The sequence below is a fragment of the Cnephaeus nilssonii genome (assembly GCF_951640355.1).
Source record: "Cnephaeus nilssonii genome assembly, chromosome: 7".
Lineage (NCBI taxonomy): Eukaryota > Metazoa > Chordata > Mammalia > Chiroptera > Vespertilionidae > Cnephaeus > Cnephaeus nilssonii.
In genome coordinates this window covers 92,843,403-92,868,249 of record NC_137078.1, presented here as the reverse complement: position 1 = coordinate 92,868,249, position 24,847 = coordinate 92,843,403, and the positions used below count along the sequence as shown (strand labels likewise).

The 24,847-nt window shown below is 58.4% G+C and overlaps 1 protein-coding gene across 2 annotated transcripts in view; it reads left to right on the top strand.

The window, feature by feature from the left end:
* Nucleotides 1-24,847, top strand: part of PAX7 (paired box 7) — a gene marked incomplete at both ends in the record, with an annotated part of 94,699 nt that overhangs the window by 25,699 nt on the left and 44,153 nt on the right. The gene's annotated exons all lie outside the window — the stretch shown is intronic.

Sequence of the window (24,847 nt, the reverse complement as noted above, 5' to 3'; positions counted from 1 at the left end):
GTTCTTCCCTGGGGAGAGCGATGGGGAGGGGAAAGGAGGGGGTTAGGCAAGTAACAGGTAGAAGGAAAGCGCTCGCACTCGTGTCTAAGAGGTAGGAGCCTGGCCTCTGCATCCTGCCTTCTCCCCCTGCGGGGACAGCCTGGGACTGTCCTGGTTTTAACACCGAGAGTCCCACATCCCAGAAAACCCCCAGTCATAGGCAACTGGGAGGGTTGGTCTCCTTCCTCCCTGGGGTGCAGGGACAAGTCTCTGCTCAGCCCTCCAGGTACGCCATCATCAAACGCAGGGGCAGTAACAGGCTGGGTGGGAAGGGAGGAGGGGCTGCAAAAGGGCGTTGACAAGCGTGGTGCGCCCTGCGCTCGAGCAGGGGACACTGTGGACATCTGTGCTTGTGCTGGGTGGCTGAGAGGGGCGTGCTCCTGTGGGGACCTGGGGAGCCCTTCCCCCCATGAAGCCTCCATGGGGGGGGGGACCCAGATTCACATTGGGCAGACGGAGCTGGGCCCTTTGCTTTAGGCCAACCCGAGTTCCAGTCCTATCTGGGCCACGTGCGGCTGGGTGGTTGAGGGGGGGCATTACCCCACTTGTGTAACACAGGAAATGAACAGAGCGGGCCTCCAGCGAAGGCTTGATTCCTCCCTGTGATTCTGCTCCGCGTGTCCCAGACCCCTCATTCTTTTCTGGCTTACGGACGGTGAGCGGGAACACAGCGGGAAGGCCAGATGCTGAATCTGTCCAGAGGGACCTGGGAGGGGGTGGGGGCGTGGGAGGTGGCTGAAGAATCGTCATCATTTAAGAAATCTGCCTCTCCCCCCTCCCCCCAAGATGAGAGTCGCTATGTCATGGATGATTCTAGGCGAACTTCCCCCAAGGAAGGCCTGTGACCCCTGACCCCAGTAACCTGTATTTAACACGTTCAAAAGCTCCCACTCGCCCCAGAGAGGTGACCTGAGCTGGGACCAAGGCAACAGAGCTATAAACAAGCGGGCTCCGTGGGCTCAGGAATCCTGAGCGAAAAAACAGAAGGGCTCAGAGGTGCCCCCCCGCCCCGCGCCCCCCGCCCCCCCCCCCCCCCCGGTCCTGGACTGCAAGCACATGCACGTGGCCAAGGAGGGGGGATGGGGGAGGTGGGGGGAGGGGAAGATGCTCAGGAGGTGGAAGGAGTTAGGGGAGAAAAAGTGGGCAGCCTTCCCCTCAAATAAGAAGGGATTTTCTCTCTCTGACCCTCAGTTTTCTCACCTGTAAAATGGAGCTAAACTTTTAAGTATCCGGTGAAATAGTGTGGGTGAGCGCCGCTCCCATGAGCCCAGTAGTGAGAGCTCAACAGCGCCAGAGGGGACAATGGAAAGGAAAATGTGCTAAATCAGGGGGCAGAGTCGGGGGATGATTGAGGATTCAAATGGCTCACACTCTGGTGTCTGTCCATCAATGAGTCTTTGTTGAGCACCAACTAAATGCCAGGTGCTGGGTGAAGCAGAGAACAACACGGAGCGTCCCTGCCCTCAGGGCCTCCGTAGGAGACAGGCAAACAGATGCCCCCCCCCCCTCCATTCAGTGCGAGAGGTGCTGGGGGTGGGGGACAGGCTCTGAGGGCCATGAGATGGAAATGAATGTCTCTTCAATTTTGCAAACACATTTCCGGGGCATCTTGACTGAAACTTACTCTGATCTCCGCTCCCAGCACTACCACTGCCCACCTACACCTGCTGTGGTGTGTCCCCCTCTTGCACGGACCTCATCCTCCCACCTTCTTGATGGAAAAGCCGAGGCTCTCCTGCCAGGCCGTCTAGAAGCCGGCACGGGGCTGCATTCTGGGTTAGCTGGGCTTTTCCCCTAGCTCTGTAACCTCAGGCAAGAAACGGGCTCTCTGCGCCTCAGTCTTCTCACCTGTGACTAGGGTGAATGACACCCACCTCACGCTGTTGGGAAGCGCCAAGTGCCCGGTGCCTTGCCGGCTGCGCACAGTAGGCCCTCAGAGTGAGGGTGCCCATGCTGCTTCTGGCTGCACAGGGGCCTGGGCTCCTGCTCCCAGGCCCCGCCTGGCCTTTGAAGCTCAGTGCAGCTCCTTAGCACCGCAATTAATTACCCGGGACAATGCTACTGACTGCGCCTTCCAGGGTCCAGTGGGCGGGGTGCTGGGAGGGGGAGGTTAACGGCTGCCTGTTTGTTTATGGGCACAGGACGCTTTATTGGTTTTACACTCCAGCCTGTTTGGAAATCAAAGAACAGTTCCAGGGAGGGGGGAAGCCAGCCTCCTGGAGCGCAGGGAGCGGCAGGATTAATTTTTTGGTCCCTGGGCGAGCGCAGCCTGGTCTCTGCCTGCACCTGTGTCCTCAGAGGTCTGCTCTGGGCCTGGACGGCAGGACAGCCATTCGCTGGGGACAGGTGGGTGCTCGGGGCCAGGGCAGCAGCCTCTTTTCTCTGAGTTTCTGGTGCTTTGCGTGCCCAAAGCCTCAGGCGAGCACTTCTGCAGGGTGTGAGCAGGGACCTGGCCACGCTACCCGTCCTCTCTGGGCTTCTGTGATTGTCTTCAAAAGATGATGACCCTGCCCGTGACCTTGACACGCATGCTAGGTGACATTCAGTGATGCGATAACGTGAGGTAACCTTTGTGAAGTCCTGCAGTTGGCGCCTTCATTTCTTCTGTAGGTCATTCATTTATTCATTCACTCACTGATTCTCTTGCTCTGTGAGAGAGGCTGCCGCTTCAGGTCAGAATTCTGCTTGAAATTAGAAAAAAAATACACCTGGTTTCTAACATCCAAACACATTTTATTAGCTTGTTGTTGTTTTTTTTATATATTTTTATTGATTTCAGAGAGGAAGGGAGAGGGAGAGAGAGAGAAACATCAATGGTGAGAGAGAATAATTGATTGGCTGCCTCCTGCATGCCCCCTACAGGGGATGGAGCCTGCAACCCTGGCATGTGCCCTTGACTGGAATCGAACCCAGGACCCTTCAGGCACAGACTGATGCTCTATCCACTGAGCAAAACCGGCCAGGGCGTTAGTTCTTTTTAAAAAAAAAAATATATATATATATATATATATATATATATATATATATATATATATTTTATTGATTTCAGATAGAGGAAGGGAGAGGGAGAGAGATATAGAAACATCAGTGATGAGGAAGAATCATCCATCGGCTGCCTCCTGCACTCCCGCTACTGGGGATCGAGCCTGCAACCCGGGCATGTGCCCTGACCGGGAATCGAACCGTTACCTCCTGGTTCATAGGTCGATGCTCAACCACTGAGCCACACCGGCCGGGCTTTATTGGTTTATTATTACACAAGAATGACCTGCTTATTGTGGGGAAGGAAGGTGAAGCGCTGGAAGAGTATAGAAAGTAAAAAGTTCGCCATCGCCTCCGTTCCACCCCCCAGAGTTAGATACTGTGAGTAATACGGGAGTCTGATCTTCTGGGTGATTCCCTGCAGGGCACTTTGCACGTCCACCCGTCCTCTTGTTTTGAGCAATAGCTTGTGTGACAGGCATGTTCCAGACGTGAATAGTTGGTGTGTCAGGACGTCGTTTGCTGGAGGCGGGAGCGAGAGGCCACTTCCTCCCTGATGCTCACCAGCAGTGGGTTTGATCAGTTGTTTTGTCACTGTCGATCCGACCGGTGAGAACTGATGGGCCTGGCCCCGTGCCGGTCACTTTCACCGGTTAACCCGAGGAGGCCGCTGTCTCTACTTTACAGATGGTAAGACCGAGGACCAGAGAAGTAGAAGGTTCCGTCAGGCCTCCTTCTGGGATCTAGCTGAGCTGGAATTCGAATCTGGAGGACTCAGGGGTGTGCGGAGGAGTGGGCCCCATCCTGACATACACCTGCTCAGTCACCTGGAGGGCTTGGCCCTGTGGTGAAAGATAAGCAGGGCTGGCCTTCTCCAGACTGGCCAGGAAGCGTTCCGTGGCTTTACCATGGCCTTGACGCTAAAGGCCAGCTCCAGAGTACCTTTTCCCTCCTGCTGAGAGAGACCGGAGAAGAAAGGGAGTCTTAGTACGCCCGCCCCTCAGCCCAGCATTAGGCACTGGAATCCCCAGGCTACGATTCCCTTTCCCAATCTAGGACCCTGAAGCTCACACCAGATCGTTGTACTAAGATTGGGATTTGGGCCCCCAAAACGCTGCTCTTATATCAGACCCTCCTCACATGTCAGGTCTGGAAGCATCCAGTCTGACCCTCTCACTTTCACAGATGGAGGGGCAGAGGTCCCAGAAAGGTTAAGTGACTTGCCCAAGGTCACACAGCTAATTGGTGACAGGGCCCGGACAGATTCCATCTTGCTGGAAAGATGATCTCCTTCCTCTGAGGCAGCGGTGACCTCTCTCCTGGCCCCCACAGGGTCTGTAGCCACATCTGGGTTTTCCCTTCCCAACTGTGGGGAGCCTTCCAGCCCCGAGGAGGCCAGGAGGCATAACAAATGGGGAGCTGGTGACCTGGAAAAGGCCAGACAAAGCCCGCGGTGGGGGAGGGCGGGGACAAGCGGCTCCCAGGGACCAGGGCGAGGCGGCCACGCTGGGAGTCCTTTGACGAAGCTGCCGGAGCCTCTCATTTGGCCAGCACTTCACGGTGTATACAGCTCTTCCAAGGCTGTGAGCCTCTCACCCTCGGGGCAGTAGCCTTGTGACCCCCGTGTTACACATGGGGAAACTGAGGCCTACAGGTTGACATCAGTAGCTCAGAGTCACACAGTGAGCGATGGGGTGTCAGACTGGGTGGGGAAGAGCTTTGGGACCACTTAGTTCTCGGTTCCCATTTTGTTTTATTTTTTAAAGATAGGTTTTAATTGATTTTTAGAGAGAGAGGAAGGGAGAGAGAGAAGCATCGATGAGAGAGAAGCATCAACATCGATTGGCTGCCTCCTGCCCGCCCCCTACCAGGGATGGAGCCTGAAACCTGGGCATGTACCCTGACTGGGAATCGAACCAGTGACCTCTTGGTGCATGGGTCGATGCTCAACCACTGCGCCACGCTGGCCAGGCTCTGTTCCTCATCTATATGAGGAAGGGGAAGCCAGGAGCTTCTTATTCTGGGACCTATTCCCCTAGACACGTGCTGTCTCCCTAGACATATGACAGGTGAACCCCAATTCCTTAGGGGAAATAGCATAATACATTTCCTTTCCCTGGGAACGTGCCAGCCTTTTGACAAGGCCCAGCCCGAGATGCCACCCTTTGGTTCCAGTGATTCACACATGGCATAGGGTGGTGGCTAAGCTCCCAGGCTCTGGAGTCAGCTGGATCCGAATTCCAGTCCTAACCGCTGTGTGTCCTTGGGGAAACCACCTCCTGTCTCTGGGCCTCAGTTATCTCACGTGCAATGTGGAGTCTGTTATAGACAGCAGTTGCGTGGGTTAGGTGCCACAGACTTAGCAGAGAGCCTGCTCGGTAAATGTGGGTGGCTGCTTGTTTTTACTATCAGGGCAGACTGAGAGGGGTTCTGATTGGCTCTGCTCTCAACCGCAGTGGCCTGGGCAACACAGCTGTGGCCCGCCGTGTCCTTCACTGGTCTCTGGCCTACACAGAAGGAAGGAGGTGTCTTGTGCCTGGAGCTAGACAGACCTGGGTGTGGGCCGGCTTGGCGGTGTGTCAGCTGCAGAAATGGTGACGTTTCCTGTAAAAGAAAGGAGGTGGTTATTTGCATCTCCTTTCCCCAGAGACTGTGACAATTCAACTCAAAAGAATAGCACATGCTCTGGCTGGTGTGGCTCAGTTGGTTGAGCATCGCCCTGCCCACCGAAAGGTTGTTGGTTCGACTCCTGGTCAGGGCACATGCTCAGGTTGTGGGCTCAATCCCTGGTAGGGGTGCGTCCAGCTGATCAGTGTTTCTCTCTCTCCCTCTCCCTTCTTCTCTCCCTCTAAAAATAAGTCAATAAAAACATATTTTAAAAATAATAACCTATGGGTGGGCCAAAAGTAGGTTTACAGTTGTGAGTATGTGAAGCGGTTTGTTCTTACATTATTATTTATTAACGAGAGGCCCGATGCACGAAATTCATGCAAGGGGCTCGGCCCTCGCAACCCCGGCTAATTAGCATATTGCGCTTTTATTATTACAGATTATTGTATTTTCCATGCGAACAACTGTGACCTGCCTTTGCCCCACCTTGCATAATTTGGAGGGAAAAACCCGGCTCTGCAGTCCGGGGGGGAAGGCCAACTCCAAACCTCAGGCCTGTCCTCAGCACGACAGAGGGGAGACCCTGAGCACCCTCTGGCCTGTGGGGACCTCCCTCCGGGTTCTCCCGAGAAGTGTTTGGGTTGGGGAGGGTACTCTGCCTCAAGCCCCAGAGGGACGAATGGCACAGGTGAACACACCTGCCAGAGCCACATTCCCTCTAGGAGCTGCCCAGCAGGTCCTCACGGGTGCCAGGACGGTGGGGAAGGCTCCGGGTGGGTGGGGGCTGAAGCCCAGACATCTCCCCATCCATTCCCTGGCAGAGTCCTGGGGGTTCATCCGTGGTGCGTGGCAGCGTTCCACCTGAAGACCGGCTTTGAAAGTCAATTCTTTGAACCCGGGGGAGCCAAGGCCTCCAGGGCCTCTCAGAGCAAACAAGCTTCTGGCAAGTGGAGAGAAAAGCAAACTGGATTGAATTTCCCCTCCACCTCACCTGGGGAAACACTCAGACAGCTCGGTGGTGGGGGCAGGCATCGGGGAGCTTGGCTCCAGGGATGAGCTTAGGGCGCAGGGGTCAGAGAAAGACCCCTGAGACCTGCTGCCGCTCCGTGGCCCGTGGTTCCCCTGGCGGCTCAGGACTGCCGAGGGGGGGGCAGTTCTTCCTTGGGTGTGACTTTGTTTCCCCGAGGTGCAGATCAAAAGATGACGGGACCTCAGCGGCTCGCCCCGGCTCAGCAGCTAAGGGAGGTGCGAGGTCGAGTCCTGACCCTGCAGCAGCTGGCGTGTGGGCTGTGTGTGTGGCTGTTCCCACCTGTAAAATGGGGGGGGGGGGAGGTAATAACACCCACTCACTGGCTCTTGGTCGAGTATAAAATCCCACAGAAAGGACAGGTGTGGGGGCTTCACCTGCATCCTTCCGAGTCCCAGGGGGAGGAGGGATGCTTCGGTCTGCACACACCCCTGACTTTGCAGCAGCCCCCGGAAGCCAGCCCCTCACTAACAGTGGAGCCCACGGAGGACCAATCCCAGCGGGCAGATGGATGCTGGAGGATGGATGCGGGTGGAGGACTGAGAGTCCGCATAAGGAAATGCATACCCTTTCCTCTCTACAAGTCATGAGGTCCTGGGGGTCAGGAGGAAGAGTAGCTGGGATGGGGAGCTATGTACTCTGGGAGGGTGGTAGAGGCGGGGGGGGGGGGGCCGGGGGCGTGTAAATGACCTCCCCAGCCCACTCCCAGGAGCTCCTGCCCACCTGTCAGCCTCAGCTGGGACCTCTATCCCTGAGCCAGCCCAGCCAGCACCGGGAGATGGGGAGGGTCCAGTCTTTGCCCTTCTCTTGCCCCAGCCCTGGCCAATGGGACACATGCCCCCTCCCCTGCTCCCAGTTCCCCCCCCCTCTCTGAAATCTCCATGATCCCCCCACGCCCATCTTTCAACCAGGTAGCCTCGGGAGCTGAAGAGGAGGTGGGAAAATTCAGAGCAAAACCAGGAGCTGTGGGGCAATGGTTCCCAGCCGTGGCTGCACAGGAGAGTCACCGTGGGCAGCTTTTAAAAATCGCAGTGCCAAGCTGCACCCCAGACCATTACATCAGAATGGGGATCAGTCTTTCTTAAAGCTCCCTGAGGTTTCGAACCCCTAACCCCTGAGCCAGAGCTGCGGATGGTCCAGCCACAGGGATGCCTGAGCCGTGCCCTCCCGGCTTCAAAGTCCTCACCTGCAAAAACCAGGGACCATCAGAACTGTCAGATGAGAAGGGGGGCCTGTGAGAAAGGCTGGTACCTAGTAGGTGCTCGTCAGATGCTGCTTACAATAACCATGGCTCCCATTGGTGGAGGCCCGCTCCTTGCCAGGTGTTTTGCATCCATTTACGTGAGCTTTTCTCTGGACTCGGATGATTCCTGGACTGGCACATCTCTCCCCAGGAGGAGGGCTGCCTTTGTCCTGGTCTGGGGCAGGCAGGTGTGTCTGGCGGCCCTGGAGGAGAACCCCAGCTGGTTCTTGTTTGGACATGTCTTAGGGACCCTTCGGCACACAGTGACTCAGCAGCCGCCAAGTCCCTCCCCAGGCCGCCAGCTTCCTCAGGTTTCTTCCCGCAACAAGTCAGGGCCCAGGAGGATGTGGCAAGCGCCTGTGTCGGTTTTCCTGGGAGGCCCTTGGAGGGCTCAGGGGCCTGGGGACAGGGGTCTCTCCTTTGCCTCCCTTTCCTCAGACACTTGCTTTGCCTGAGCACCTACCAGCCTCCTAGATCCTGGGGCTCAGGGAGGCGAAGTGACCAGCCCGAGGTCACCCAGGATTCAAACCTCCCAGTTTCTGGTGTCAAAAGCCACCTTGCTGGGAGCCTGGAGTCCTCCGTGGGGACAAAGGAGCAATGCCTCTGCGCACCCAGCCTGGCCAGACGCCGCTCGGTTCCTGGCGCTTGGCCTCAGTCTCCCCCTCTTCCCCCCTCCCAGGTCTGGAGCACCTGAGCCGGGCGACAGCCAGTGGCATTGCTGCCAGCCTGGCAGGGGAGGTCAGGAGGGACCCAGGGCAGCTGCAGAGCCTGTGTCCTGAGTCAGTAGCCTCAAAACCGGGGCCACACAGGCAGCACCTTCAGGGGGTCCTGCCTGCGGAGGCTGCTGTTGCCACCCCTCCACCCTGTGCTGACGTGCCCTGAGAGTGTCTGCACCCTGAGAGTGTCTGCGGCTCCCTGGGACCAGCCCCAATTCTCCCTCGAATCTGCTGTGTGATCCTGGCTAGTCACATGCCCTCTCTGGGCTCAGTTTACTAACCTGTAGGACAGTGAGTTGGGAGGAGATGATCTCTCAGGCTGCTCCCAGTTTGAAAAGGTCTCGGATGTTAGAGGCGAAGTCTATCTGGGGAATGTGCTAAGCAGGGAGCTGGTGCCTGCTCCGGGCCCCAGACTCTGCCTCTCCGAGCCTTGGTTTCCTCATCTGCAAATGGAGCGATAATAGTTGCAGCATCGGTTAGTGAGCTAATCCCCAAAAGGCCCTCAGCAGTGCCTGGCACCGGAAGCACTTCCGGTAGCTGGGGTGATCGTGGTCATGGTTTCCCTGCTCCCGGAGCCCTGTCTATAAAGTGGGGGTACTAGACGCTAGCAGGTGGGGCTGGTGCCAGGATTAAATGAGATAGTAAGGGCCCAGACCTTGGTGCCTGGCACACGGTCCCAGGTGTAAAATCAGGCATTTGCACAGGTGGGGCTGGGTCTCCGATTCCCCAGCCCCATAACCGCGGGAGCAGAGGTGGCAGGAGCTGAGGAGTGGGGCGGGGGGGTGGGGGGGTGGGGACAGGCTGGGGTTGCCTTGCTCAGGTGCCAAAGGCACTCTGTCCCACACACCCTGAGTGCCCGGCCCAGGGACCTGCACCCCTCCCCACCCTCCTAGCCCGTGGCTGTGGACATGCCAGCCGCACCGCAGCCCAGTCCTAGGCCAGGCCTCGTTCTCCACCCTCTGGCTTCTCCTGGGGCCAGAGCTCTCAAGCCCTCATTTATGAAACCTGTGGCCTGGAGCCCAGACCCGCACTTCCCTAGGGCCCCGTCTGTCTGTCCACGCATCTATCCGTCACATGTCATCTCTGGTCTGGCTCCAGGCCCTGGAGGGCGGTGCCAACCGGCGGTGGGGGCTTCGGGCTCTTTCGATGACAGCCCGGGCCTGTGAGACGCCACCCACCTGGCTCCCTGTCCCATCAGGCACCACTTAAGGGGATGTACCCTGAAAATGTGGAGGGCGAAGGCGGGGCTGGAGATGCCTTCAGAAATGGAAATAGGAGGCATTTGTTTATAATTTACTGCCTGACACGTAACGGGAACCCGATGGGACCAATAAAGGCCCCACACTCGCCCAACCCCTACCTCAAAAGTGCTGGAGCCGGTCCAGATCTCTGGAGGCAAAAGCACCTCAAAGCATCACAAGCCGGTCCGCACCCCACCGCATGCCACTCGCCCGCCACCCGCCCGCTCTGCTAACTTTGCAAGACTCCGCACTGTTTCCACCCGTCGGGCGCCAGCCCTTCTGAGCTGTGGGGCAGGAAGGCGGGGTGGGGGGGCTTGCTCTCGAGGTAGAAAAGGGCCACAGAGGCAATTTGGAAATGCACTAGAATATTCTGGGCCCACGACAAGCAAAGAGAGGGGGCCGGTGATGGAGGAGAAATCCAGTTTCAATTTTCCTCAAGAGAAAAAGGAGAGACAGAATAATTTTCCAGTGTGCAGGCCTAAGTAAAACCTCCTTGAGACATTGTGCGTTATTAAAGAGGAGGAAAGAAAAGACATTGTAAAATCAGTTTGCCTTTAGCGGAACTGTACAATGCACCCTTATTTCCAGGGGAATCTAATTAGAGGGCAGGCGGCCGGGCCCAGGAAGGGATGGGAGCTGGAGGCTGGGGCCAGGAGGCCCCGTGGGCTGCGTGGGAGGAGGGCTGGGAGGGTAGAGTGGGGCTCTGGGGAGGAGTTCCCTCCCAGCATTGTGGAAGGCTCAGCAGGCGTGGATTCAGATCCTGAATCTCGGCTCTGCCTGATGTCTTTGAGTTGGTGGTGCCACCTAAGCACCCGTTTCTTCGGTTGAAAATGGGGCTTGTCCACCCCGTTGTTGGCGGAGTTGTCAGGATGAGATGAAGGAACGTGTGGCCAGAGCTTGACTCCCACTGGGTGCTCGATGCGTGTTGATTTCTGTTCTTTCTTCTCCACCCGGTGACCAGCTTCCACAGGTGCAACACCAACACTGCACCCCCGGGCCCCTGATTGTCCCCTTCACTTTCAGAACCTCCCTTCACCATCTGCCCTCTCTTTCCCCACCGACCCTCTGCCACCAGATCCCCTAGCCTCCCCCGATCGCCCTTCTAGCTCAGCCTCTGAGGCCACCAAGCCATCCATTCTCCTCCCCCCACCTGACCTCTTGCAGGATACTTAAGATTATTTTAGCATGGCCGGTGTGGCTCAGTGGTTCAGCATTGACCTATGAACCAAAAGGTCACCGTTAGACTCCAGGTCAGGGCACATGCCCGGGTTGTGGGCTCGATCCCCAGTTGTGGGGGGGTGGTGTGCAGGAGGCAGCCGATCGATGATTCTCTCTCATCATTGATGTTTCCATCTCTCCCTCTCGCTTCTTCCCTGAAATCAATAAAAATATATATTTTTAAAAGATTATTTTACTAAGAGGTTGGTTATCATGCTTAGAAATACATAACGGAGAGTGGATGTCCGGAATTAAAACCCATGCACGCCCGTGCACACTGACTGGCAGGACCAGGGCGGACAGGAACGTGTGTCCCTCCACGTCGACCTCCCCAAGCACAGGACCCAGCGTATCTCCCCTCCCACCGAATGCAGCCCAGGCATCGGAGGGAGGGAGGAAGGAGGCAAAGGGGTGTAGAAAAACAAGCAATGGCGGGTGAATGCTTGGCAGTTCCCAAGGCCTTTCCGCTGTCCTCACTTAAAGAAAGGGAGACGGGGTGGCAAATGGGGTCGGTATGTGGTTTCAGACTCCCGATGGCTGTGAGTTCAAGTCCTGGCCCAGCCACACAGAGCTGTGTGACCTTGGGTAAGTCATTGCCCCTCTCTGAGTCCCATCCTTAGAACCGGATTAATGTCCGTGAAGCCTGCCCGCCGGGTCTGAGCTTTGTGAGTGCCAGTTATGCCTGCCAAGCACAGTTCCTGGCACCGGGTAAGCGCATCACCGATGCTCCATTTTATCTCCCCAGAGGACCACTTGTTCTTCAGAACTGGGGAGCCACCCCTCGCCCCGTCACCCTCAGCTCCTTAAATGAGCCTGTTTTCCCCACCCCCCAAATATCGAAAAGCATGCTTTTGTCCTCTTGAGAACCAGTGCGTTTTCAGATTCCACCCCCTCCCTGCTGTTTAATGTCACTAACCTCTGGCTGGCCACATTCGGGGGAAAGTCACATTATTCTATCAAGATTCAGCAAACTGGGCCCAGAGCAATAATTGCCCCAGGGTGCGAGTAACAGATTTTATTTTTATTGATCAAAAAACATTTTCTTTTTATCAAAAACACATCAGCTGAGAAAAGGCGTAAGCAGCAGGATCAAATTGGATTTTAACTCCTTTAAAAGCTGGCTCCCTCCCGCAGCCGGTTCCCAAAGATGCCGGGCTCCGCAGTGAGATGCTCTTGGTCCCGGGGGCAGGGGGACTCCCCAGGCAGTGGGGGCTGCTGTGCAGGCGGCGCCCAGACACCCCATTTGCATTTGGTCCGCCTCCGAGTGGCCAAACATCTGGGCCCAGGCTGGGGATTCAGTGGAGGACCCTGTGTGGGTGTGCAGAGCGCCGGTCCTCCGGACCTCTTGGAACTGTTCAGCTGGCTCGCCGCGGCGTTCAGCGTGGGCCAGGTGTCTGGCGTTGCATAAATACATCTTTAATGAGATGCTCGTGCAGGATGAGCCCAGCACACTCACGCACGGGTTGGAAGAGCAGACCATCGTTGGCATCTGTCGGAACATTGCAAGTTGTTGCATCGGTCTGGGCGTGCGGGAGGGGCAATGCATTCATTCTTAAATGTGCATTCGTTCGTTCGTTCAATAAATGTGTGTTGAGTTCTTCCCATGGACCAGTGCTCTTCTGGGCCTTGGGAATAAAGTAATGAACAAAACGGATACAATTCCTCGTCCTGCTGGAGAGGAAATACTGCCCCATCCAAGTTGTTCCAGCTGGGAGGCTGGGAGGTGGGCCTCGGAGGAGGCAGGGATCAGGCGTGGTCCCTGGCTTCAGCCTTTTAAAGGCCACTCTCCTGAGACTGTGACCACTCTTGCCCTTGCTGATCTGATTGCTGAATTCGAAGGGAAAGGTGGGGGCTGGGGGAGGGAAGGAAAGAGGACTTAGGTAAGAGCCAGGTGGAGAGGAGCGGGGGAAACAGGTGGGTTCCGAGGCTGGGGCGGGTCAAGGGGTAGGTTGGGTCTTGGTCCGGGCTCCAGGCATCCTGGGCTCTGGCCTGTCACGAGTCTGACGAGCCAGCCGCCATGGCAGGCAGCAGGGGTTCACCTGCCACGCTTGCCCCTGGCTGCGCACACTGTGGGCTGAGCGCCTCTCCCCGCACCCCGCACCCCGCCGCTCCAGCGTGAAGTCCACGCAGAGTTTTGGAGCCCTGGGGGCTGAGCGCTTGGCACCCTCCTTCAGGCCCTCGGTTCCATTCTGATCATCGTGAAGAAGTTGCATGGTTTCTCCTCCCACAGAGCAGTAAGGTTTTCTTTTTTAGCTCTTGCTATTTTTCTCTCGGAGTTCTGTAGCACAGTGGTTCTCAAACTGGGGCCCCTGGGCCAGCAGCGGCAGCAGCAGCCCACCGGGGAACTTGCTGGAAATCAGCCTTTCAGACCCCACCTTCTGCATCAGAAACTCCCACAGGGGCCTGGCCATCTGTGTCCGGCATGCCCTCCAGGGGATTCCGATGCCCTGAAGATGCCAGGGAGGCCACTTGATTGACCTTTAAAATGCACTCCTTGGCTGTGGCGCCAAGCCCCTGGCTTTGAAGGGAGGCTCTGCCCCTGAGCATCTGAGCAGGTCTGCACACCTCTCCGAGCGCCCACCACAGAGCGCCGGGCCTGAGACGATGGTGGGGACACCGTGGGAAGACACGACGCCTCAGCTCCCGGGACACAGGAGACCTGCCTGCCACCCCTTCTTCCCCTTGTCACTGGTTACCGGACAGACACCACCCTTTGCAAGCAGACGAACGTGTTCAACGGGGCAAGTGCTGAGCAGCTTTGAAAACTCAACCTCACCAACTCCGGGAGCAAGAGAATCAAAGCTTCTGAATCACAGAACCGTAAGATGTTAGACCCGAAGGGGACCACGTCTCCATAGCTCAGAGTCTCCCCGAGACCATGTACGTACCTGGCCCAGGTGACACAGCATGTCAGAGCCATCCCTCCTGTCCCCCCGCCCCCTTCTGACCACACAGCCGCCTCCTTCCCCCTCTGTCCTGCCCTCTGAGTTACTCTGCACAGACTCCCAGCCAGGGAGCCCCACACGGGCCCTCAGCTGCTCTTTGCAAATATCTCTTGAAGGTGGACATCACGTCCATTTCGTTCTCTGCTCTCTCAGCCCATCCAGTTCAGTCCCTACTCATGTTCAGCACTCTGTGTTGAGTGGATGCGTTCATGTCTTGAAGGCGTGGCCCCGAGTTGGAGTTTTTCTTTGGTTCTTCGCCTCATGCCAGCTTCTCTGGGGGCAGGAACCTGGGCAGGGGGAGAGGACAGCAGAGCCAGGAGGGACCCCTGCCCTTGGGGGGTGCAGGTGATGCCTCCATGGGCCCACGGGCATCTCGGCACCGGACCTGGCTCCCGCCGGTATGTGCTTCAGGACCCGGGTTTTCCAGGGCTGTGCGTCCGCCTGACATAATACGTAACAGTAATTAAGAAATAAGCCGCCTTGCCCAGCTTCACAGCGATCATTTGGCTAAGTAACGACCATGGTCCAGTGCCTCAAAAATCACCATTAGAGTACGCTCCTTATGGCCATAAAATTTCTCGTTTTCTGCCTTTCATCAGCCTCCCCCTGCAATCTTCGCCTTGCTTTATTTATACATTCGTCCTCAAACAATGGCAATAAACCCTTTCCCAGAGTGTTGCAAATCAGAAATTTGTCCACATTTTTCCACCACCTTCCACTGTGGACCTGCTCTGCCTGGGAACGGCCCAGCCAGGCCAGCTGCAGAGGCTGGGCTGCGGTAGATTGATGGGGGCACGACGGGATGGGGTTGCTGGGGAGAGAGGGTGGGGAGGGGGCAGCGGGAGAATGCACCATGAAAGGCCTCCGGCTGCCCAGCGACCAGCCTGAGACACAAGGGGCTGTGACTGGTGCAGGGGGAGGGGAGCGGAGGGGAGGGTTAAGTTTCCCCACCCCGTCCCCTAAGAGAAGAAGGGCCTGGGGACTGCTGGGAAGCAGGCTTGGCCCCAGGCAGAATCTGAAGGTGATAAAACCCATCTCTCTTGCGCCCCAGGAGTCAGATGATCGCAGGGTGTCCTGCAGCCCCCGCGGCACCCCCACTGTAGAATCCCAGGCCCCTCTGGAGCTCCTCACTGCCCGCATCGACCAGTCATTCTTTCCTCCAGCAGCAGGCATTTCCTGAAAGCCCTACTGTGTGCCAGGAACCATCCGGGCTCCGCAGTGTGAAGTAATGAATGAATCAGCTACAACCCAGGCCTCCTTCTCAGGGTTACTCTTAGCGGTCCAGGAGGACCGCTTGTTTGGGGGGCCCAGAGAGGGGTTAGACTTGCCAAAGGTCACACAGCCAGTTGAAGGCAAAGTCAGACAAACTTCAGGGTGCACATCGGGAGCCCCCTAGTCTTTCCAGCCAGCCCCCAGGCTCCCTGGGGACCCTCCTCCAGGCGAGGTAATAGTCCTGTCATCTGGCGGGGGCTGAGGGGCTGGGGGCCTGTAGCTGGTTTGGGGGGCACTTCCGCAGTGACCAGCTGCTGGCTTTGGCCTTGGTGTGCGGAGGGAAGACGGCTCCGCTCCGTGTGCTTCCAGCTGAAGCCTTTGCTTCTAGGAGGGAGGCCGGCCTCTGTGGAAGCCTCTCACCCGGTGGCAGGACCAGGACATGCACCTCGCTTTTCCCGTGATCCTGCTGGACTTCCGTGGCTGCTCAGGATCAGCCTGCAGCTCTGCCACCTGTAGGAGAGTGGTTCTCTTTAAAAGGGGCAGGGTCGGCCTGCCCGGCGTGGCTCAGTGGTGGAGCGTTGACCTAGGAACCAGGAGGTCACAGTTCAATTCCCAGTCAGGGCACATGTCCGGGTTGGGGGGCTTGATCCCCAGTGTGGGGTGCAGGAGGCAGCCGATCAATGATTCTAACCATTGATGTTTCTACCTCCCTCTCCCTCCCCTCCCCCCCCCCCCGCCCCTGCCCTCTCCCTTCCTCTCTGAAATCAATAAAGATATATATTTAAAAATAAATAAAGGGGCAGGACCTGAGCTGTCCACTGGCTTCTGTGGTGGTGAAATTTCACTGCCGGAGCTTTTATCAGTGGGGTGTGGGTGCCCAGCAGGAGCCCAGTAGATACCAGTTGGGCAGTGCTCCTAGGTCTCGGAGTTTCCTTTTTAAACAAAGATGGGGGTGGGGTGGGTGGAAAGCGCATGAGAGGAGTGAGCCCGAGGGAAAGAGATCCATGCACAGTTCCGACACGACTTGGAGGAAGCTTGAGTCCCAAAGTGTCTGACAACAGGGGCCACGGTTTGTTTACCTGGTGGCTGCACTTCCGGCTAGAACTGCTGTTAACAGCCTTCTAGAATGACAGCCAGAGAGCTGCTCCCAGGCACCCTGCCCAGGGGCAACACCCAGTCATAACAGAAGGAACATGGTTCCCAGCCTCAGGGAACTCCCAGTCTCAGGGCGAAGGCGCCATTTCTGCGCGGGGTGTCCCCGGTTTGATGGGGGAAGTTCACATGACCCTGTTACAAACGGGGCGACAGGGTGGATTTGGGGAACAGAACAGTCTCCAGCAGGCGGCGTCGCCAGGGGCCGAGAGGATGGCACAGGTGGCAGGTGCCACAGGGATTCAAGGAGCGTCTCCGGGCATGACAGTCCTGGAGAACTTCCTGGACTCGGTGGCCCTCGAGCCCAGATTTGAAGAGTGGGGGAGGGAGACAGTAGGAAACGGCGTGAGGGCACCACCCCAGGCCTCAGCGGTAGATGCGCCCGAAAGTGCCCTGCAGGGACAGGCACGCGTGGGCCCAGCACGAAGGGCACCTTGAAGACCAGGCTCCCAAGTGCCACCTGGTGAGGAGGGGACTCTGGGGCCAGGTGTCTGGGTCTCGCTGGCACTCTGTCATTGGACCAGTTAGCCCCTCTGAGCCTCCGCTTCCTCCTCTGTAAAATGCGGCTGATGACAACACTCACTGATAACGGTCCTCGCCTCCTAGGGTTGTGGTGGGGAGCCATGACTTGCTACAGGACAGGCACGTGGAAGCTCCGAGTTCATGCGCAGCCATTTTTTGTTCATTCTCTGTAGCCTTGACGCCCAGTCCTGCTGTAGGAGACTGTGTGTGATCACACAGCCCAGGCTTCGGGGTACAGGGGAGCCCCTGGTTTAAGGACTGAGCCCAGAGGCAGGGGGTTCGATGGACAGAGGGAGGCAGGGGCTGGGGTCCTGAGGCCACTTTTCACCCCTCCTTTGACAACTTTCCAACTGGCTGCAATCCCCTGCCTCCTAGCGCTCCAACACTAAGGATGGGGGAGGGGAGGGGAGGGGAGGGGGCAAAGGAGGGTCTGGCAGGCTTGACTTCTCAGGCATATGGCCCTTTCACTCTGCCTTTGTGGGGTGCTGACGGGTGGCCGGCTGCCTTTTCCTGGCCATGCCCGGCAGCTTCATCTGGCCATGGGGGCCCCAGCTGCGGCTCTTTCCCCTTCGCTGGTTTTAAAGCCTCCCAGGCCTCCCCAGGCCCAGCTTCCTGAGGGTCTGTCTCCCTCTGGGGGCCCTTAGCACCTGCCAGCATTTGCGTAGCAGCTGCAGCGCTCACCTGAGACTCCGGCACCCTCTCCTCTCATGGGCACCGTTTGCACCTGGGATGGCTTTCCCTGGGGATGGGATGGGATGTGGGGTGTGTGGGCGTGGCTGGGGTTGTGCAGAGCCCCCACCATGGTAGAGTAAGGCAGGGATGACAAAGGGGTATTCATTCATTCATCCATGCATGCATGCATTCATCCCCACATTAGAAATAGAGAGACTGAGGCTTGGGCGTTAAAAAGCACATGTAGCATCGCTAGCTCTTAGGAGGCAGATCCAGAATTCACAGGAACCCCAGGTCCATCCGACCCCACAGCTTCTCTCCCCTCCTCCCCCCAGTGTCTGCCTGCGGCTGCCTTGGCCGTGCTCCGTGCTCCGTCAGAGGCCCCGTGGCAGGGCCCTTTCGGGGGCTGGCAGAGAGCGCTCTGCCAGTTGCCCACTGAAGAAGTCCAAGAAAACAGATTGTCTTCAGGATTGTCTTCAAGTCACGGGAGGGGTGTAACAGGGGACAGTGAGCTGAGCCCCCCTTATGGTGGACTTGCTCCGGCCTCTCAGGCGCCGGCCTACATGCCCCCCCCCGCCTCCCCCCTCCCCAGTCCACCGCCGCCCCTTCCAAAACCCCACATTTGCTCGCCGTTGCCTGGGACACCGGCAGGTTAAGGAGACTGAGCTGGAAGGGTCCTCACGGCATCTTCGTCTCCACTCCTTGCCTTCAGGGCAGGGGAACCCCAGTTTGGGACTCGGCTCCCAGTAAGTCTTCCCTGACGCCTTTGCCTCAGAAGGCTCCAGCCCCCTACAAGCCCTCTCTCCTCCCCGTTGGTGGCTTGTGCTTGGTTCACAGTTTCGTGCAGAAAAGCTCTGGATCCACCCCGAGAAAGCTTGGCTCTGAATGCCGGCGGCAAGGCAACCGCAGGGTACCGGTCAAGCCGTCCTACTTCCTCCTTCCCAGACCCGCCCCTTCCTGGGAGGCATGTAGGAAGCGCGCCCTCCAGTGGCTGAGAACCGCATTGTGCTGTTGGCACCGAAGCCATGATCCCATCAGAGTTAAAAAAAAAAAAAAGGGGGGGGGGCAGTCTGATGGGTGAGATGGGGACTTCCCGGGGAAGGGAAGTTTTGTCAAATTTCGGTTGCAAGCTTCCTAAGCGCACTTCCCCCGCACCCACCCCCACCCCCCCGCCTCTCCTTGAGTCGCGAGAGTGACATTGGGCCAGTTGACACATCTCAGTGCCCGAGGAGCAGCATAGGACTTGAAGTGAGATAGGACGTATTTGGGTTCCCACCTTCCAGCGCCTCGCATCCCCCGGGAGGCCTCTCGGAGGGCAGGCCTGCAGGGCATTCAATGCGGACAGTTGTGCTGAGTCCTGGCCACGTGGGCGCCTCAGACCCAGATAGACGAGGATGCTGTCCGGGAGGGGGGATCCCCCGCGGAGTCGGGAAGGGTGAGGAGTCACGGAGAAGCCAAGGAATCGGAGGCTGAGACGGAAGGGCAGCAGAGGGAGAGTTCGGAAAGGTCACCCAGAGCAGAGATGTGCCCCTGGAGGCCACGGCTGAGATCAGCCACGCCCCAGCCCTCCCACGTGCCTGATGACCACACGTGGCCGTGAACGCTGGGCAGTGACACCACACGTGGCCGTGAACGCTGGGCAGTGACACCACACGTGGCCGTGAACGCTGGGCAGTGACACCACACGTGGCCGTGAACGCTGGGCGGTGACGAAGGCCGGTAGGAAAGAACGGGTTCATGTGAGGCCTGGTGTTGGAGGAGAGCTCTCCGGACACCCTGGACCACCAGAAAGATGGACAAACGGGTCCCCGAGCAAAGTAAGCCCCGAAACATGCCTGGGGGCAGACATGACAACACGGAGGCTGTCCTGCGTCGGGCGCAGCGGGAGAAATAATGTCGGGAAACATGGAAGGCGGCGGGAGAGGTGGGAGACCAAACATGAGGTGGGTTTTCCTAAGACAAGCCACAGGCCTGGGTCCCCAGGAGCCGGGCAGGGGCGGGACATTGTGGGCGCCATTCATTCCTAGGGTCTCCAGGAGTGGGGGCCTCCTACACGGCATGTAACACACACACGTTTGCTGAGCACTGGCGTGGCCCTGGCACTGTCCCGGGTGCCTTAATCTCCTCACTCGTCCACTCATTCATTCATTGCGCAAGGATGTGAGTGCCCACTTTGTGCCCAGCACTGGAGAGTCAGCAGCGAACAAAAACGACGAAAACACGCACCCCGCATGGAGCTTGTGCTCTAGGGACAGTGCGGGGCAGGGAGCTGGGGACAAGCAGTGAAGTAGAACATGTAGCGTGTGTGGTTGTGACACGGACTGTGGAGACATGCAAAGCAAGGCAGGTGCGTGGGGCCCTACTATTATCCATGTTTTACACGGGGAACCCACAGACCTAGGCAAACTGTGTCAGGCGCCTGTGCTTTTCAGTGCTCCATTCTGTTTGGCCTGGCCCCCTGAAAAATGCAAGCTGTGGGGGGCTGGGGAGGGGCTCCAGGCGGAGGACCCAGCCTATGCAAAGGCCTGCAATTGCTGGGGTTGCTGGCCTCCAGGGGAGTGGGGTGTGGGGGATCGCAGGGATTCTGAATCTCCTGGCTTTGGCTCTGGGCTGGTCGCATGTGAGGTGAGAAGGGAGAGGAGAGGGGTGTTAGGAGGAGTGCCAGGTCTGCTCTGTGGGTGCCTGGGTGGCGGGGCAGAGATGGGCACCCAGGAGAAGTTCAGGCAGAGGAGGTGGCCAGGAGGAGGTGGCTTCCCCGGAGGTCTGTCTTGGGGTTCGATCCCCACCTCTCCATCTGATCCCCGTCGCCCAGCCCCGTGTGCGGGGTGAGGTGGGGGTGGGCTCCTGCAGACATTACCTAGATGCACGCACCACACGCCGTTACAGCTGAGCGGTTCCGGGGAGGGGCGAGCGGGCGGGCGCCGCGTGGCCTGGCTCTCCGGGCCCCCAGCTGAGCTGTAAATGGCTTTTCCATTTGCTGAGACCTGCGCCCAGGCCTGTTTGGTATTCAGGGACGCCCGGGCCACACTCGCGGGCTCCTGGCTCTGCCCGAATTACTTGATTAAAACGCATATCAACCATTATGTGATTCGTTTCTCTGCCGCAGCTCCGCGCCGGCCTATGTTAAACTGTAATAAAGGCCGGGTTGGGAGGCGGCAGGGATGGGAGCGCAGGAATGGGTGGGAGGGTGTCTGTGGGGGTGGGGGGTCTGAGAGAAGGACCCCACACCCTAAGGCCATTGCTGGCCTCCCCTGGTCCGGAATGTCTGACGGGGATTTGGAGCTGGCCCACTCCCTCCTGCAGGTCCAGAAACTGTGACCATCTCATTTCAGGGCTTTTCCTTGAGCAAAGGGAGAGCAGGGAAGGCTTGGGGGGTGGGGGTGGGGGTGGGGGCGGGGATGGAGAACAGCCACCTCGGTTTCCATGATCAGAAATGGAATTCTCCATCCCCCAGAATTCACTGCAGCAAAGTCGATGGTTGCTGGGCTGGGAGTCCTGAGTCCTGGGTTTCCCTGCCAGGCCTACGACCCTGGGATTCCACCGAGCACCTGGAAAATGGGGCTGTTCCTGCCGGCCTGGCCCTCCGGGGTTATGGGGACAAACTGTGTCAGGTCAAAGAAAGGCTTGTGCGCGGTAGGGTGCGTGCACAAGCTTAAGGTGGTGACTGTTGCACGGAGGCAGGACTATGTCACAGAAACTTTGTAATCGTCCCTCAAAGCCCTGTTCATCCAAGAAGCCTTTATTGAGCGCCTGCTGTGTGCTAGCACCGTCCCTGTTGCAGTCAAGGGTCTCCTGGTGCAGTGGGACCCAGACACCCAGAGATGGCGGGTTTGGTGCCTCCCAATGAGCTTGGAGAGCCCCGAGTACTGGCACTGAAGCCAGCCTGGCCCAGGAAGTGGTGCTGGGGGCACCCCAGAGCTGGGCTCCGCTGGCTGAGCAGGCGGCCCCTGGTGATGGGGAGGCGGTCCAAGCGGAGGAAGCTCCCGTTCAGAAGCTGGAGCGTGGGAGATGGCCTGGCCCGGCCACTTCAGGAGGCCGAGAGCTCGACGGGTACCACGTGGAGGGGCAGGGCGCGTGGGCTGGGGCCTCGCTGGCGTAGCGAGGCTTCCGGGGCCAGGGACTGTGAAAGCTGGTGGTCTTCAGAGGAGGGGGGAGGCTGGGGTGGGGGCTGTGAGGGCTGCCCCAGCAATATGCTCCCCACTTCCAGCAGCCTGGCCTGGGCTGGCCTCTGCCCAACCTTAGAGTCCCTCTGGTCCCTCCCTCCCTCCTCGGGCTGTTCGGTGGCTCTCAAGTCACGTGTTTCACACCTGCCCTGGCCCCGATTCACCTGGAGGCTGTTTCCTTCATCGGACTGGGAACATCCCAGAAAAGGGGGATACCCGATAGCTCTTCCATCAGATGGGGAGCCTTCTAAGACAGAGGCTGTGTCCCCCCCCCCACACACACACACAAAGGTAGGGAGGGCCCCACGGTGGGGCTGGTTTGCTTCTTTGCTCTGTGTCGGACTCCCCACATCCCTAAGCAGAGAGAGGATCCAGGAACACAGGAGGGTCGCCCCCCATATCCGTCTTTCTCGGGCCCCAATCTCCAGCACCAGCCTGTCCCGCCTTCCACGAATCTTCCCGTCTCCCAGCTGCTGGAGAGCAGGGACGGGGGTGCAGCTGGCCAGGAGGCTGCTCCCACTGCCCGCCCCTGTGCGGCTTCCCTTTAATGAATGCGCTCCCATGCCCACTCTCCCACAGCCCCTCCCTGTGCCAGCTGCCCGGGCTTTCGATGCGTGGAGGACTCAGCCCCAGCCGTCAGGGCCTCTCTGTGGCCAAGTCCACCTAATCCTGTTGATTAATTTAACTCGGAGACTAATGGGTTCCGGAGGCGGGGAGAGCATCATTGGGGAAACGGAAGCTGGGGCGGGGGGTGGCATCAGGGCCCTGTGAGTAAGCCCCCCTCACTCAGGCTGCTTCGGTCCTGCACCCACCCTCCACCCTTTCTGTGATCATCACCATCATCATCATTACCATCAGCATCCTCCATGTGCGTGCCCCTCTACGGCTCCAAGTTATTCCCGCAGTCTTCATTTATTCCCGCAGTCTTCATTTCACTCCGTTCTCAAAGCCGCCCCGGGGGGCACGCAGGCATGTGTCACCATCCTCATTTTCACAACTGGGAAAACCGAGGTCCAGAGGGGAAGCCCCGATCCAAGGCCACACAGTGAGGGAAAGACAGAGCCCAGAATCCGGGTGTCGGGCCTCCCAGACCAGGACTCCTGCCTAGACCAGAGCTGCCCCAGAGGGTCCCCCACCTCCTCCCAATCTATCCTCCTTCCCTTCCTTCTCCAGGAATGAGCATGGACTTCGGCCACCAAGTTACTGAACCTCTCTGAGCCGTTTTCCCTCTGTGTAAAGGAGCCAGTAGCCCGGACCGCTGTGAAGCGGGCTTAGACCAAGAAGGCTCTCTTCCCCGGGCTGGGCCCGGGAGGAGGCCTGGAGTTACACAGCCCAGGTCCCTTCAGACCTCTCTCGATCTCTGGCTAGTGGGACAGAGCCTTGCTCTCCCCACTCACCATCCAGAACGTTGTTATGGCAACTGTCAACATCCTAGAGAGGATCCTTTCACCCAACAGAGGCCCGAGGGCCCTGCGTTGCCTTCCCCAGTCTGGGTTTTGGTCTGGGCATCCCTCTGGGCCCCCAAAGACCCCGGGTCTGTGCTGAACAAGGGGTGGGAGGAGCAGGGGGATGAGGAGGAAGGAGACTCAGACGCCGCAGTGAGTCTAGAAAGCTGCCCGGAGCTTGGAGGGCAAGGACATTGGATGCACACGGGGCCCAACCGGGCCCTGAGGCTGGGCAAGGCAGTGTGGGAAGCCCCTTGAATGCATCCCCAGCCGGCCAGTTGCTAACTGCATTCATGCTTTGGGGTACAGCCCCAGAGCCTGTCCTGTTATTGCCTTAAAAATTTACTTCACACGAAAGCACCTCAAAAACTGAATTCAAGGAAACGAGTGCTCTTGTAATTGGAAAATGAGCATCATGTCCTGTACAGGCGGGAACCATAAAAACAAAGCTGCTAATTCTACTAGAGGCCGGGCCTCTCCGTGTTAGAGAGGGAACAGCAGTGTTAAAGGCGTACTGTCCTGTGTGGTAGCCACCGGCCACACCTGGCTGCGTAAATGTGAACGGAAGTGAAAGAACAAGAAAATTCAGTTCTTCAGTTGCACTAGACACGTGTCCAGTGCTCGTTGCCCCGCGGTGGATACTACCACGTGGAACCACGCATGTCCAGAGCATCCCCCCATCGCGGCATTGCTGGACGGCATTGCTGGACAAACTGAGGCTGTCAGACTGGGGTTTCTCCGAGGACAGGGCCACTGGTCCTTCTCACTCAGCTCCTGTCTGAGCTCGAGGGTCCCCCCTGGAGGAGGGAGTCCGGTGCCCGGTTCACCAGTGGGCTGGCCTCCCTCCCTGCCTGCCTGCCACGCCCTGCTACCTCCTTCAGAGGCCCCGAGGGCTCCCTCTCCTTGCCACTGTCAGAAAACGGAGGCCCCGCAGTGAGTTTCGGGAAACGAATCCTTGCGATTCGTTGTCTTTGGCTCTGAGCCCCAGACGTGCTGGGGAAGGTGCCCAGGCCGCCAGCTGTGCCCACCGTGGCCGCCTCTCAGTGACGGGTTGACAGGCAGCCGGGAAAGGGCGGATGAGGGGGTTGGATCCGACCCCAGGCTCTGCCTTTAGGAACGAGGCGGGCAACGCTGAAGGGAGGGCTCCCTGGCCTGTGGTTCCCTTGTTGTCACAGTCAGGGACAGCCTGGCCGTGGCCAATCAAAAGCAGGCACGACAGTCCAGTGGCCACGGCAGCAGGACGGAGGGCGGGCACACGGGCGGAGGGGCATTGCCCAAGCCGGGGTGAGCTCCCAGCCGTGGCTGCAGCCCCGTGAGAACACGCCCATCGTGCCCTTTGACACGCCAGGCCTGTGCACGCGCTCGCCCCCTGCCTGGAATGCCTTTCCCCTCACCTCCATGTGCCGTCTCAGAGGCTGCATTAGGTTGTTGGGGTGCGGGTGGGGAGGTTGTCCCTTGTGGGCGGGGCCTCGGCTTATTCATGGAACCCACGTTTGAAGCAATTGAGTAAGAACAGGGGTGGAGACGGGACACTATTGCATTGCTCGCTCCATCCCTTCCTCCCTTCCTCCCTTCCTTCCTGCCTCTCTCCTTACCTTCATTTTTGCAATCTTTCCCCCAAATGCAATAGGGTTGTTGTTTAAATGGTCCTCGTTTTAAA